This window comes from Pan troglodytes, chromosome 8 (genome assembly GCF_028858775.2).
Source record: "Pan troglodytes isolate AG18354 chromosome 8, NHGRI_mPanTro3-v2.0_pri, whole genome shotgun sequence".
Taxonomy (NCBI): Eukaryota; Metazoa; Chordata; class Mammalia; order Primates; family Hominidae; genus Pan; species Pan troglodytes.
The window spans coordinates 59,425,391-59,440,480 of record NC_072406.2 but is presented as its reverse complement, the minus strand read 5'-3'; positions in this window follow the sequence as shown (position 1 = coordinate 59,440,480).

The window sequence follows — 15,090 nt, the reverse complement described above, 5'->3', positions numbered from 1 at the left end:
CAAATCAAGTCTTACTGACCCTACTTGACAATCCTGGACCAGAGAGAGAGCTCTTCAATTGACCAGCCTGTGTCACTGCTCTTCCCAAAATGGTGGGGCCCTGCAGTAGGGCTGACAGTGGGTCACAGAGACTAGTGAAGAGTGGTTCCCCAAAGGAAAGGGCAAGACACTGTTGCCAGACTAAGGGAACCTGGCACTGAGCTGTCCCAAAACACAAATTACCGCTGGGGACAGCCTCTGTGCAAGCTTTGAGGAAATGCTAAGTTGGGATGTATCAATGCCTAAGGAAGAGAGAGCTTTGATTCAGTTAAACAGCATCTGCTTTTCTAGCAAAATATCTCTGGGGTACAAGAGACCCCTCTAGCCAAAAGAGCCATAAATGAAAAGGCTGTCTTTTTGTCTGACAAAAAGACACTGACTCCCTGGGACTTAGCATATAATAGATGTTTGCTGGCTGGCTGGCTGGCTGGATGAATGAATGAATGAATGGAAGGCAGTTGATTCAGAAATGCCTATTACTACCTCAATTTAGTTCCACAGACATTTTCCTGAGTCCCTAATAATAATTATCAGCTGCAAGCTGACAATACAGGCTAAATCAGAGGTGCCTTGGCCCCAAAGCCTACATGATGGGGGATTCAGGGGACCTGAGACAGATGCCCGAAGGACAATTAGGTCACAAGGATTGAAGGGAATAGAAGGGGCTGGAGTGCTCAGAGGAGAGGCATTGTAGTAGACATCTGTTGCTTTTTCAGCTCCCCACAATCCAGCCCCCATTTCATTTGGGGGATCATCCCGAGACAGAGACTGCTAATTGTCCCCCAATACTTATTGTCCCCTTCTATAGTAATAGAATTCCTCTAACTGAGTACATAACTGCCCAGAATAATGACCACATTTCCCAGGCATCGTGCACCCAACATGCTGTAGATTAGGTTCTCAGCAGTGAGATGTTAGCAGAAGTAATTTTTGCAATTTCTCGGTCATGCACTTCAGAAGAAATGTGCCTCGCCCCTTTCCCTCTCCCCTGGTAGGAATGAAGTCATGGTGTGAAGCCAGTTTATATCAATCAGATGAAGCTAAAACCCTAAGGATGTCAGAGTGACAAAAGAGAAGGAGCCTGTGTCCCAACACACTGTGGTTGCCTATCAGCCCTGGACTAGCTCTAACTAGGTTTTCCATGAAAGAGAAATTAACCTCCAGTCTATTTCAGTCACTATTTGGGGTGAGTGCTCTCTTGCAGAAGGAAAGCCTGTATACTAATTATTAGTGCTGTATACTAATTATTAGTAAAGGCTGTATACTAATTATTACCAAGAAGGGCTGTGTTGCTGGTAACAAAACTGAAAACATATTTTAAATGCTATACATAAATATGATGATCTGGAAACCCTGTTTATGCCATGCCACAGCAGTCGATCAACTGATTCCTGCAATACCTTGCAAAGTCAGCTCTTGCTCTAAAGGAAACAGTTGGAAATTTCAGAATGCAGGTGTTTGCTGGATGCTTCTTGCCACTCTCAACAGAGTCCTACATGACCCAGAAGAACGTGGACAGAGCTAGCCCAAGGAAGGCAGATACTGAAGAGAATACAGCAGTGCTGAAAGAAGCTCCCTTTGCCTATGGGCTATAACCTCAGTTTAAAAAGTTTTCAGACCTAAAAAAAAAAAACTATTGCTTGTTAAAAACTCCATATTCGATAGCTTGATTCTTATATCTTGAAAGATTTTTAAAGTAGAGTGTAAATATAACTGATGTTATGAAATTCTGTTTCATGTTCTATAGAGCAGTTATATATCATAATGTAGGCAGAAATCAGCCATCATATCATATCATATCATATCATATCATATCATATCATATCATAATGTAGGCAGAAATCCACCATCATATAATTGTGAGCAGAAATCAGCCATCATATAATTGTGAGCAGAAAAATACCTAATTGGATTCTGTAAATGGGTATATTTTGAATTATGCTGTACAGTGCTTGCCCAAAAAAATACTGTGCCTGAAAATGGCATTAATTTATTAATAAAAAATATGACTTAAGTGATTTTCTAACAACATTTCAAAGGCGCCTTTATGGTTCTCAAAGTGTTGCCATATAATAATATTCCTTTAGAATAAAATTATATTTATTTTAAAAAATAAAGAGAAAAATCTATTGCTTCTGTACCACAAACTGAGGCAGATATAGAATAATTTTCTGAAGAAGCAGGATTAGTAGGAGACGAGACTATGGACCCTAGTCTTTCTCAAACACTTGATTACGTTTCTCAGCCTGACAATGACAGCCGCTCGGCCACAAAGACCAGATCAAGGAAGCTGCCTTCCAGTCCAAGTTGAGTGTTTTCGCTGGTCTCAGGTTGAGAGGGAGGTGAATCGATATAACATACAGGCTGATAAATAAAAGGCCACCATTTTTAGGCTCAAATACTGCTAATCTAAAGGAGGTTGAGCATCACTAAACCAAAAACCCAGAAATCCAAAATGCTCTAAAATCCAAAACTTCTTGAGCACACATGATGCTCATTGCAGCATTTCAGATTTTGGATTTTCAGATTAGGGATGTTCAGCCAGGATAATGCAAATATTCCAAAATCTGAAATATGAAACACTCTGGCCCCGAGCATTTCAGGTAAGGGATACCCAACCTGTACTTGCCCCAGAGGATAACTAGCCACAAATAGGCAGAAAGCCAACTGAGATTTTAAGGGGCATGTGTTACCAAAGAACCATGAGTCTGGCTGGTACAAGTCTGCATTTTTGACTCCTTAAATCAACCGACCCCTACCCACCAAACCTGCACCTGCAAAAAGTGGGCTGCAAAAGCTATGGAGCCCAGGCGCAGTGTGGTGGCATGTGCCTGTAGTCCCTGCTGCTGTGAAGGCTGAAGTGGGAGGATTGCCTGAGCCCCAGGAACTCGAGTCCAGCCTGGGCAACACAGCAACACCTTCTCTCTAAAAAAAAATGTTTAAGCTGTATAGCCCTAAGAGGGATACACCGTTTGATGCCCTTTAGTTGTGCCATGGAAGGCAGTGGACAAAGAGGGGACCACCAAGGTCCAAAGATGTCTATCCCAGGGAATACTCCTGGAGAGAGGCACTGTCATCCAAGGACTCTGCTCCACTCCCTGGGAACCTTCACAATTTCTGCCCACCAGGATTTGGTGGGTGTGTTTTTCCCTCTTCTGGATGAGGTTTCCCACCATGGTTATCTTATTTTTACTGGCTGTTGCATATTGGGTGTAAGGAGGCAGGCAATGTATGTAAGGGTTCCAGGGCAACACACCATAAAGAACTGCATCCAGAAGCCTGGTGTGGTGGCTCACACCTGTAAACCCAGCACTTCAGGAGGCCAAGATGGGAGGATTGCTTGAGCCTGGGAGTTTGAGACCAGCCTGGGCAACATAGTGAGAACTTGTCTAAAAAAACAAAAATAAAACAAAAACCACATCAGATCTGATGGTGCAGGCTGTCCCTCCACAGGTCCCAGGCTTGGAGCTGGACATAGGCACTGGATGCAACTTTAGGGTTGTCTCCCCTGGGGAGAGGACACATGGACATTTGACTGGCCAATGGGACAGGCTGGGGCTGAGATTGCTAATTGCCCCCGATCACACTCGTCTCCTATGTTTAAAGAATTCTTGTTTTTTATCTGGAGATATGGAAATCCAGAAAAAAAATACCGTATTTCCTCAATTCCTGGAAGCTATATTTGGCCAAGTAACTGACCAGCAGCATTGAAGTAGGGAGAGGTGACACTTTTAACCAGAGGGGCGAGCCCTCCTCTTCCACCTTTTCCGTTTCCACTGGCTAGGCAGTGGAGGTGATGGTGAAACATCTCACATCACAATACCTAGGGACAGAGAAGCAACAAGATGGGGAAAAAAAAACCCGGGCTCCCAGGCTGCTTACCTGCAGGCAGGTGAGGGAGAAAGAAACTTCTATCTTGCTTAAGCCAATCTTATTCGAAGTCTCTCTTCCAGCAGTTCAACATATATTCCACAAAGATATTACTCACACTCTACCTCCTCTACGCTCATGTGGGTCTTAGAGGAGGGGTGTATGCTAGGCCTCAGCCAATCACTGTATCAGTTTCCTGGCCAGAGATTGTTCAGGATAAGTGTGTAGCCCACTTAGATCCAATGATAAATTCTTTATCTGGGAATCTGGAGAAAGAAACTCACTCTATTCCCCAAGGGAATGTGGCGATGAAGCCACCATCTTACATGAAGCCGGATACTGGAGCCACCCAGAGAAGGACAAAGCGAGGATGTGCAGAAGCAAGTTCCCGAGAACATCCCGGGAGCCTTGACCTCAGTGAGGACTAAGGCTAGTCTCATCCCTTGACATCTCAATGAAGGAAGACAATACATTTCCTTTTTTAAAAACCAATTTGCATTATATTTCCATCCTTTGCTACCAAAAGTGTCCTTAGTGATACGCTGGTCACCGTGGGAGGGTTACAGAGGCAACATGGAAGGGGGATGTCTGCTTTGGTCTCAGACCACCTGCAACTTGTTTGGGGGAAAAAATGGGTTTGTTATAAGGATGCATGAGGATTTGAACCAGAATTGAAAAGTCCTCAGGAATAGGTGACACAACTTCAGAAATAGCCATTGCTCCCTCTCTTCATGGAGCTTCCCAGACCGGTTTCCTCCTGACTGTGCTCTGCCAGCTCTTTCCACCAACTGGCGCCCTCTCCTGATGCTGAATTTCTGCTGCTTTGAAACTGAGTTGCCACCACGCCAGCTCCTCCTAGTGGCACCTCTTCACATATCCTTCATGCTTCTTCCCTTGCAGCTGGCTGTCTCGCTCCTGCCCTGTTTCTCAACTTCCAATTTAAAAAAGAGAAATTGGATAGACATAGGTCATCTTTAATGCCAGAGGAAAACTCACAAATCCTGACCAGCCTGATTCAGAGCCTGAGTCAGGTGTTTGCTTGCTCTTGTCCAACTGTTACATGATCTAAAATAGGGCCACCTGCTGGCTGTCTCCTCCTCTAGGGCTGCGGGCATGGCAGGTACCACCACTGATGTGTCTTGTATGCCTACACAGAATTATTGTATTAGGCAATACTCTTCTGACTTCAAGAGGCAGAAACCCAACTCAAATTGGCTTAAGCACCAAAGGGACTTTTCACTGTTTCTTGTAAGTCAACAGTCCAGGGTAATCGGGCTTAGCCAGAGCCCCTAGCTTAAATGATGTCATCAGAACTGGCACCTCTCTCTTTTAGCCAGGCTCTCCCTACATAGTGGGTCTTGGGAACTCCTGGATTATGTTTATGTCCTCACAGCTCTAAGTCCATGGACAAGAGTTTAAGGAACAATGACAGTGCCAAGTTAACTGTACTAGCCATTACTGTTTTGTTTTGTTTTGTTTTGTTTTGTTTTTGAGACTGAGGCTCGCTCTATTGCCCAGGCTGGAGTGCAGTGGCGCAATCTCGGCTCACTGCAACCTCTGCCTCCCAGGTTCAAGTGATTCTCCTGCCTCAGCCTCCTGAGTAGCTGGGATTACAGGCCCCCACCATCACGCCTGGCTGATTTTTGTATTTTTAGTAGAGACAGGGTTTCACCATGTTGGCCAGGCTGGTCTCAAACTCTTGACCTCAAAAGATCTGCCCACCTCGGCCTCCCAAACTGCTGGGATTACAGGTGTGAGCCCGGCTGCCAGTACTGTTATGATGGCTCCCAAAAGTTGCCCACAAATTCCAGGTTCAAGTCATAGTAAACTAAGGTAGGCCACTGCCCAGCTCCTAACCACTCACTGAGGCCTGCAGCATGTGATGCTCTGGCCAGGTCTGGATCAAATCTAGCTCTGGAGTTAAAAGAGAAATGGGACCCCTGAATTTTGTCACCAGAAGCAGCAAGAATAGATGCTGAGCAGGCAAAAACAACAAATGTCCTCTGCAATCTGCAGCATTGGTTGTCGAATGTTACACATACCCCTCTTGACATAAACACAGCTGTTAAAATATTCTTTCTCAAGATAAGGCAGTTATACCATATACCACCAAAACCCTACTCACTCCCACTGCAACAGAAGACAGCGCAGAACTCAGGTTCTCAACCAGTTGCTGCATTCAGGTTCAGAACCCCTGGAGGATGTGCTGTCCTCTCCGAACTGTGGTAAGTGAAGCTCTGAGGACATAGAGAGCAGGACCCAACGGGCCTCTTCCTTGTGCCTCCACCGGGGTGAGTAAATTCCAGTCAGTCCCCAATTAGTCTGGCTTATTTCACTCAAGATTCAAGTTTCAGAGTGAAAGCATCTGACTGGCCCAGTATGCATCATGCACCCACCCGCTGACCAGGGGAGTGCAGAGCACAGTGCATCTGATGGAGGCGGGAACATGGTTTCTGTTACTATGAGTGAGAAGTAAGGATGCTGGGCTAACGTGGGAAATCCTCACTGAGTGGATTTCTCTGCCTCGATAATGACATGGACACGGCTGATGAGCTAGCTGGCGGGTGTGGCTGGGTCACCAGGCTCATATGCGGCAGCCAGGCAGCTCCAGATAGGAGGGGGTCCCCAATGTCTGGGAGCTGTGGACTCCCAATTCTTGTCTTGAGGCCCACTGGCACAGTCCTTACTTTGGAGAAATTGGGGCACTGTTTATGCCAGTTCAGGCTTAGGCCCTGGCTCCTCCCTGGTCTGATCATGACCTTGCTTGAGGACTATGTGTGGACACTGCTGATTGCCGACCTGTGTCAGGATAGTCTGGGTTATGTTGCAACAGCGACCTCACAAAAATAGCAGTGGATTAACTAAACACAAGTCTATTTCCCACCCTTGCTCTATGCCTATCACAGGTTTGGCAAGAGGGCTCTGTTCATCGTGGAGGACTCTTGGCATTTGCTTTTACAGTCATCACATCAATGGAAAAGAACTTGGGGAACAATGTACCAACAGTCTTTTTTTAAACTTTTATTTCAGAATCAGAGGGTACGTGTGCAGGTTGTTACAAAAGTATATTTTGAGGCTGAGGTTTGGAGGACAAATGAATCCATCACTCAGGAGGAGCATAGTACACAATAGGCAGTTTTTAATCGACTCTTGACCCCTCTCCCTCCCTCTCCTCTCTTGTATTCCCCAGTGTCTGTTGTTCCCATTTTTATGACCATGTGTACCCAATGTTTAGCTCTCATTTAATAAGTGAGAACATGCAGTATATAGTTTTCTGTTCCTATGTTAAGTCACTTAGGATAATGGTTTCTAGCTGCATCCATATTGCTGCAAAGGACAGGTCTTCCTTCTTTTTGTGGCTGTGTAGTAGTCCATGGTGTATATGTACAACATTTTTTCTATCCAACCCACGATTGATGGGCACCTGGGTTGATTCCATGTCTTTGCTACCATGAATAGCGCAGTGATGAACATATGGGTGCATGTGTCTTTTTATGCACCAACTTTTAAAGCTTCCACTAGAAAGTGATACATCTCACTTCTGCTCCCATTTCATTGATCAAAGTAAGTTACACATCCATAACTAACCCCAAGGGTTGTACCATCTGCCTGGAAGAAAGAAAACCAAATATAGTGGCCAAATACCCACTTCACTAATGACAAACACTACCCAATTTCTCTCTCCTCTTCTTCCAAAACAGAGCACCAGTTTTGACTGGGATGACAATTGTCTAGCTAAATATATTTACTTTTCCTTGTAACTTCCTTGTATCTGGGGTTAGTTACACGTGACCTTGTTCTAACCAATGAGATGTAAGAGGGAATCACTAGGTAGGGGTTTCTTGGAAAGCTAGATGTGATGCCTTGAGACGCAGCAGCCATACTGTGAACTTAAGGACAGAAACCACACACTCCAGAAGGTGAAGGAGGATGATGAGGGAGCCTGGGATCTTGATGAAACCCTTAAGCATCTGTACCACCCTGGGCTGCTGATCTCTGGGGTGCTGGCTACATAACAACAATAAACCCCTATCTGATCCACTGATGGTCAGGTGTTCTGGTATTTCATCCAAACACGTTCCTTACTATTTACCTGCTCTGTATTTGAGGTTTCTCAGTCTTCGGTCTTTCATGTACAGATGATTTATGGTGCAATGGGAAGAACTTTGAATCATTCGACACTGGGTTCAAATCTGGGGTTGACCGATTTCTAGTTGTGTGACCTTGGGCGAGTTGCCTAACCTCTTCCAGCTTTAGTTTTCTCATCTGTAAAATGGGAATTGAAATCCCATGGCATTGACAGCCATTTCTTATGTCCTCTTCCTTCAACCAGTCTCCCATTATAGGACTGAAAAGGTCAGATACTCACTTTCTTGGTCTCCTTGAAACCAGCATGGCTGTGTGTGGGTCTGGCCAGTGAGCAACAAGGTATGGAGGGTCAGTGTGCTGGAGGCTTTCTGATAAGATGAGGGATGTGAGTGAGGAAATAAACACGTTCCCTATCAGATTCCCTTCCTTCTTTTCCTGCCTTTGAACTTGGTGTTAGAAGACACCAAGCCATCTCGAAACTTTAAGGTGGCAGAGCAGGTGACACATCCAAGGAACCTGGATCTTAGATGATGATGTTGAGCTGCCAAGTCAAATCTGAGGCTACCCAACCACAAATGTCTTGCTAAGTAACACCATTTCTCCCCATTCCAAGGAAGACATTTTTTTTTCACATTCTGACACCACTGAAATCAAGTCACTTCTCATATCTGATTTGATAGTAAAGAATGGCTTCATAGTTTGGCAGCAAGTTTTGCTTATACAAAGAAAGTGGTGCAAAACAGTGGTGCATTTCACAATCAATGACATCTTAGAGCTAATGAAATACGAAAGCAAATCTTCTTATGGTGTAAGCCCTATTTAGGCTTATTTAGTCAGATTTAGTCAGATTTACTGTAAATTGTAACCAAAAGATTTCCTAAGTGATAAAAGTACCTGCCATAGGCCAGGCGTGGTGGCTTATGCCTGTAATCCCAGCACTTGGGAGGCCGAGGCAGGCAGATCACCTGAGGTCAGGAGTTCAAGATCAGCCTGGCCAACATGGTAAAACCACATCTCTACTAAAAATACAAAAATTAGCCAGGCATGGTGGTGGGCACCTGTAATCCCAGCTACTCAGGAGGCTGAGGCAAGAAAATCTCTTGAACCTGGGAGGCAGAGGTTGCAGTGAGCTGAGATCGTGCCATTGCACTCCAGCCCAGGCAACAAGAGCGAAACTCCATCTAACAACAACAACAACAACAACAAAAAAAAAAAAAAAAAAAAAAAAAAAAAAACCTGCCATAGATGGTGGTTGTAAAGAATAAATAATTTTTTAAAAAGAATGAATGAATAAAACAATGTAAGTAAAGTATTTGGTGTAGATTATTTATTTGGTCAGCATTTCAAAATCCTTATATAAATTATTTTGTTCTACTATGTCCAAATGTAAACACACATGTGTGCGTGCAAACCCAAGAAAGGTGTATGTCCCTAAAATAAGGCCAGGTACAAATTTGGGCCACAGACGGCCCAAAGCAGGTGGGCAATCTTGTATCATTGAAGACTTGTGATTGCAAATGGCAGATACCTACTCAAGCTGGCATTAAGTACACATCGGAATTTGTGGGCTCACCTAAGTGAAAAACCAGGTGGTGTTCTAGCTTCATGCCTTGTCTCATTCACCCATCACCAGCATCCAGTATGTCTCTCCCTCTCTTTCTCTGGGTACGACCTATTCAGCTGACCCTGTCCTCAGACCAGCTTTTTTCTCATCATTTGAGATTCTCTCATTAAATTCAAGACCCTCGGGAAGAACCCTTGCCTCTGTCCAGCATTGTCAGAAAAATCAGCCTTGCAGCTCATTGGCTCTGTGTTTCCCTGAACCAATCTCTGCAGCCAGGAGGAGGGACCTGTGGAGGAATCAAGCCCAGCTGGAAGAAGAAGAAGAGGGTGGAGTCAACCACACCCAAGAGGAGGGAAGGGCTTTCCCAGAGGGCACTTTTGACTGGGGCACCACTGCAACAAAAGAAGGATAAAGTATGCTGTGTGAAAACCTCAGATGTCCCCCACAAGCCTTCTCTCTTTCCCCTAAACCCACTACCCCTTAGCACTTTATTCCTCCCACAGCAGCAGAGGCTGGTCCAGAGAAGACCAAGGCCAGCCAGTAAGGAAAAGTGACAAGATCATCCACCTTCAGCCACAACTTTGAGGCATGTGGAGAGGGGACAAGGGGTGTGGCCCTGCCAGCTCACAGCTCTAGTCTCACCAAAGGAATCAAAAGAGAGTGACAGTGTTTTGCTCAGCTTTTGCTCCTTACAGAGTCTCTATGGCATCATCCAGAAGCATTTATTTTTCCCTTCCATGTCTGTGGGTTGGCTGGGGTCTGCTGGCTCAGGCTGAACTCCTTGATCTCAGGCTCCAGGTGGGGTTTGGACCTGCACCACAGAGCACTCATTGGCCTGGAGCCAGCTCTCCCTGGGCCATGCTCATCTCACCGCCTTGGCTAAAGCACAGGAGAGCAAGGCTAGCCGCACGGTGCAGTTCCAGCCTCTGCCGCATCATCTCTGCCAACTTTCCAGTGGCCCAAGCAGGTCATGTGGCCATGCTCAAAGTCAAATCATGGGGAAGCATGTGTCCCACTGATATGGTTTAGAAGTTTTTTCCCCTCCAAATCTCATGTTGAAATGTGGCTTCCAATGTTGCAGGTGGGGCCTGGTGGGAGGTGTTTGGATCATGGGAGCAGATCCCTCATGAATGGCTTGGTGCCTCCTTTTAGTAATGAGTGAGTTATTGCTCTGAGTTCAGACAAGATCTGGTAGTTTAAAAAAAGTGGGCATCCCTTTTCTTGTTCCCTTTCTTGCCACTTGACACACTTGCTCCCCTTCCACCTTCTGCCATGAGTAGAAGCTTCCTGAGGCCTCACCAGAAGCAGATGCTGGCACCATGCTTCCTTTACAGCCTGCAGAACTGTAAGCCAATTAAACCTCTTTTCTTTATAAATTACCCAGTCTCAGGAATTCCTTTATAAGCAACATAAACAGTCTAATGCACCCACCATGTTGCAAGGCTGTGGGAGTACAATACCGGTACAGGGAAGAGAGGACTTGAGACCAATCGTTTAATTGACCACAGAAGGTAACCAAAGAACAGCCTTCCCACAGGCTCAGCACTTTTAACTGATTTGTTTATGGAAGTGAAACCTCAGCCTTGAGCACTAAAGCCCAGTAAAATGGTCTCGTTCAAGATCTTGGGATCTATTTGAGGGAACAAAGGAGGACATGTGAGAGCCCCGAGCTCCCTATGGAGGCCACACTTGGAAGGAGCAGGTATTCAGCAGAGATCATTCCCTTCTAGCCACTGTCCCCGCAGTCCCAAGACAGTCATCAGAAAGGCCACCTAGGTAATAATCAAATCTGCAAACTTGAGTTAAGTCTCCCCATCTCCCATGGTGAGGGCCAGCCACAGACAGCCTCTGCCCTTGGAGAGGGTGCCATGGTCAGCCTCCTCTCTCCTCTCTCACTGCCCATAGCAGACTTCTGAGGTAAGAGCATGAGCAGAGGAAGGGAAGGGGATTTGGAAAGTTCTGTCTTGATGGTCTCGTAAGATGCCTTACCTCTCCAGATCTGGAAGAGGTTTCATGCTCAAATGGGCCCTTTGAAAGGAACCCTCGATCCTTCACCCCTGACATCCACTCCAGAACCAGAGTGCCCTTGACCTGAGCAAATGAATCATAAGCCACTTGCTCCCTCCTCGACCCCTAGAAAGTTCACCTCCTACTTCCTTCCACTGTGCTACATATGCCCTCTGGGTAGGGCCTGTGGTCAGGACTGAGATGATCATACACCGGCTCTTTCATTCACATGGCCAATGTCTGGTTGTGGGAAATATGTACACATTCCACATCCTGACAAGTCCCCAGGCACATGTCAGTGACAATTCCCCATCACACTCTGAGCCACACTCGCACTACCAGTGGCGTGTCAGGTGCCCAAGATCCACAAACCTTTGGCTGGCATCTGAGGGAGCCCGGCTGCTTCCCAACAAGCAGCTGCCTACTCTCTTCATCAGAACCAAGAAGCCACAATTGCCTGTGCACCTCCACCACCAGTCCGTCTGCCTCTCAAACTCCAGGGGACAGAAAGCAAGCTCTCAGAGCAGAGTTGAATCCCCCACTCTCTGGGCTGGAGGGCAGGCTGTCCTCTGCTCCACCTGCCCCCTCTCTACCTGAGCACACCCCCCTCCCCGAGCACACCCCCCTCCCCAGCCCTGGCCAGCCGTAGGAGGTGGGAGTCCACATCACAGCCCCAGCCCTCGAGAAAGGAATCTGGCAAATCCCCTCCCTCCCTCACTCTCTCAGCCCTTCCTCTCACTGGGGGACAGTTGTCCAGCAGGTTCTCAGCCACCTTTGGAAATCTGCGTCTTAGTCTGTCACCACTCTTTGGAGTTTGATAGCTAATTTCTTCATGTCTTAACCGACACATCAATTTAGCATATTAATACATCAAAAATCAAAGTCTTTCCGCCCTCTCATGGCTCATTGGATGCATGCCTGGTGACTGAGCACATTGCTGTTCCTGAAAAAAAAAATGTGGGTCAGTTGTTAGCACAGAAGCTGGCGGAGGGGCAGGAGTGAGCCATGGAGGCTGAGCAGTAAATTAATTGTTGTTTGCCACAAATGGCCCTTGCTGAAAAGACCCCATCCCTAAGGGGGGTCAAAAAACTTTAGGACAGCTGAGTGCCCAGAGGTGACGATTGAGGAAGGACAAGCCTTGCCTCAGTTCCTGACTTCTGCTCCATGCCGAGGGGCAGCCTTGGTGGTCAAGAGACTGAAGCTGGAACAGCTGATGCCAACGCCGGCTCAGCTCCTTGCTAACACAGTGGCCTTGGCGGGCTCACTCCCCTCTGCCGCCCTCTCTCTCCACCCCTCCAGGGGCAGGGGCTGCATGCAGCAGGATGCAGGGGCTGCCAGGACAACAAAGGTCCCTACCTCAGCACCTGTGCTGGCTCCATCCTCTCTGGCTCCTCCACGTGGGGCTTTCCATGGCCCCAGACTTAGCTCCTTCTGCTCAACAACTCCTGCCAGAAAGGAGGTGTCTCTTCCCCAGTACATCCCACAAAATTCCAGTGTTGATCCTGATTAGCCTCTCACGGGGGCGGGGGGTGGGGTCACAGGGACATCCCTGAACCTATCACTGCGGCCAGAAATGAACTAGGCTGAGCAGCCAGGCCTGGGTCATGGACAAAGCCCTAGAATAGGGGTGAGGAGGGGAGTGCCAGGTACTGTGTGGACAGGGAAGGGGAAGGAAGTTGTTCCCTCCAGAGGGAAGGCAGAGTTCTGGTGCTGGTTGAGAGGAGGCAGGGGAGCAGGCCTGCCAGGCAGGGGAGCAGCAGGGCAGGAAGCAGAAACCACACCCAGGGGCAGGAGGGAGCCACAGGCCCAAGCCCACCCTGCCAGTCGGAGTGACTGTCTGCAGGAGGAGACACAATTTGGAGCCAGCATGTTTCAGTGGGGGACGAGAAGTTCTGATCCAACAAGGAAAGATACTCCCTCCAAGCTCCTCAAAAGAAGGGGCTGGAGGAAATTAAGTCTGAGGCCGCCATAGCAGAACCAAAGAGCAGACAGGATGCTGGCAGGGGAACCCTCCCCCTCCTCACAAAGAAGGACCTGGGCTGACCTGGTGCAATTTGCATGAATTGAGAAACACAGTCTTCCACATGCTTCTCAGAGTGGCCTTTATCCTGCTATGGCCTCTGTGTTCCTCAGTGATGAGAGATGACACTTCCTTAGACAGGGATGATTCTTAAGGTTAATTGAAAGTGGCCTTTCTCGTAATCATCTGCTGCAATGAATTATTAATCACCTGCAGGCATTTTCAGGTCTTTAAACTCTTGGACTTCCTGCAGCCCTCCTTGGAAGTGTTTTTGCCATGGAAATAAAACTTCCGCTTGGCCATGAAAGACAGAACCCATGTCTGCTGCTGTTTCCAGGCTTCCCAGCTCCAGAGACACGGGGAAGAACAAGGTCTGAAAACAGGAAGCAGAGCCAGAGCTGCTGCCAGACCCTGGATGCCTTTCTGTTCTGGGGAGCTGGCTCCAGGCCAGCCAGGTCTCAGAGCCCCCGGGCAGTGGATGGAGGGGAGGCTGCCCAAAGTGCCTGTGGCTCTTTGCCTGATTCACGGTCAGCGCCACAGGAGAGGGTCTCCTGGGTCCTTGCCCTATAGCTGCTCACTGGTGAAGAAGGAACGAGGGAGCCAGGTGCCAGGCCTGGATCCACCACTTAGTGGGTGGGCCAGGAAACCTCTTTGATTCAGTTTCCTCATCTGAGGAGGAGGTCATGACCCTGCAGGGCAGACATGAGGCAGGGCTCCATGGGATCGTGTACATCAGGCCTGCATCTCAATGCTCAGAACATCAGGAGCAGCAAGAAGGATGAGCTCCCTCCTGCCACCTGCTTTTATCTTCCCGTGGAGGAAGATTGACTCAAAACTCAGTGGGCTGGCTGGCTGTGTAAGGATTTTGCAGATAGAGCTGACAACGTGATTTTGCAGACCCCAGAAGCTGGTCTGCAGGACCAGGGCAGGGAGCTCCTGTTGGGCCCTAAATTGTGAGCCCAGGATGTGTATGATGCATGGACAATGTGGGCAGAAGCTGGGGCAGCTCATCCCAATGGCAAGAGCCCTTCATCTGCCATTCAGCACAGCCTCAGCCCTGGAGGTGGATAGTGGCGATGCCAAGCTGAATAAGACACGGCCCCCTGCCTTCATGGAGGCCCTTGGCTGCCAGGAAGAGTGAGGCAGCAGTCTCAGGCACAGAGTCCCATATTCGGCATGGTAGCTGCAAGGACCATGAGGACAAGGAGGGGATGATGAAGGGTTTCACAGAAGGCAAGATGCTGGGGGTTCATCTTGAAACACGAGCAGTGGAGAAGGAGGGTGGGAGGGGCATTGAGTATTTCAGACAGGGAGAGAGCAGCATGGTGGGAGAGCCCAGTGCATACGCAGAGCCGTGGAAGTAGCTGCATCAGTCTGGGCACAAGCACTGCAGAGAGATGGGTGGTGGGGGGGATGAGAATGGGAGGGGAGCCTGGAAGACAACAGCTGGGAAGGGGAGTGGGTGCCGCATGGAATCTGAAGAGCTGAGAGGAGGCCCATG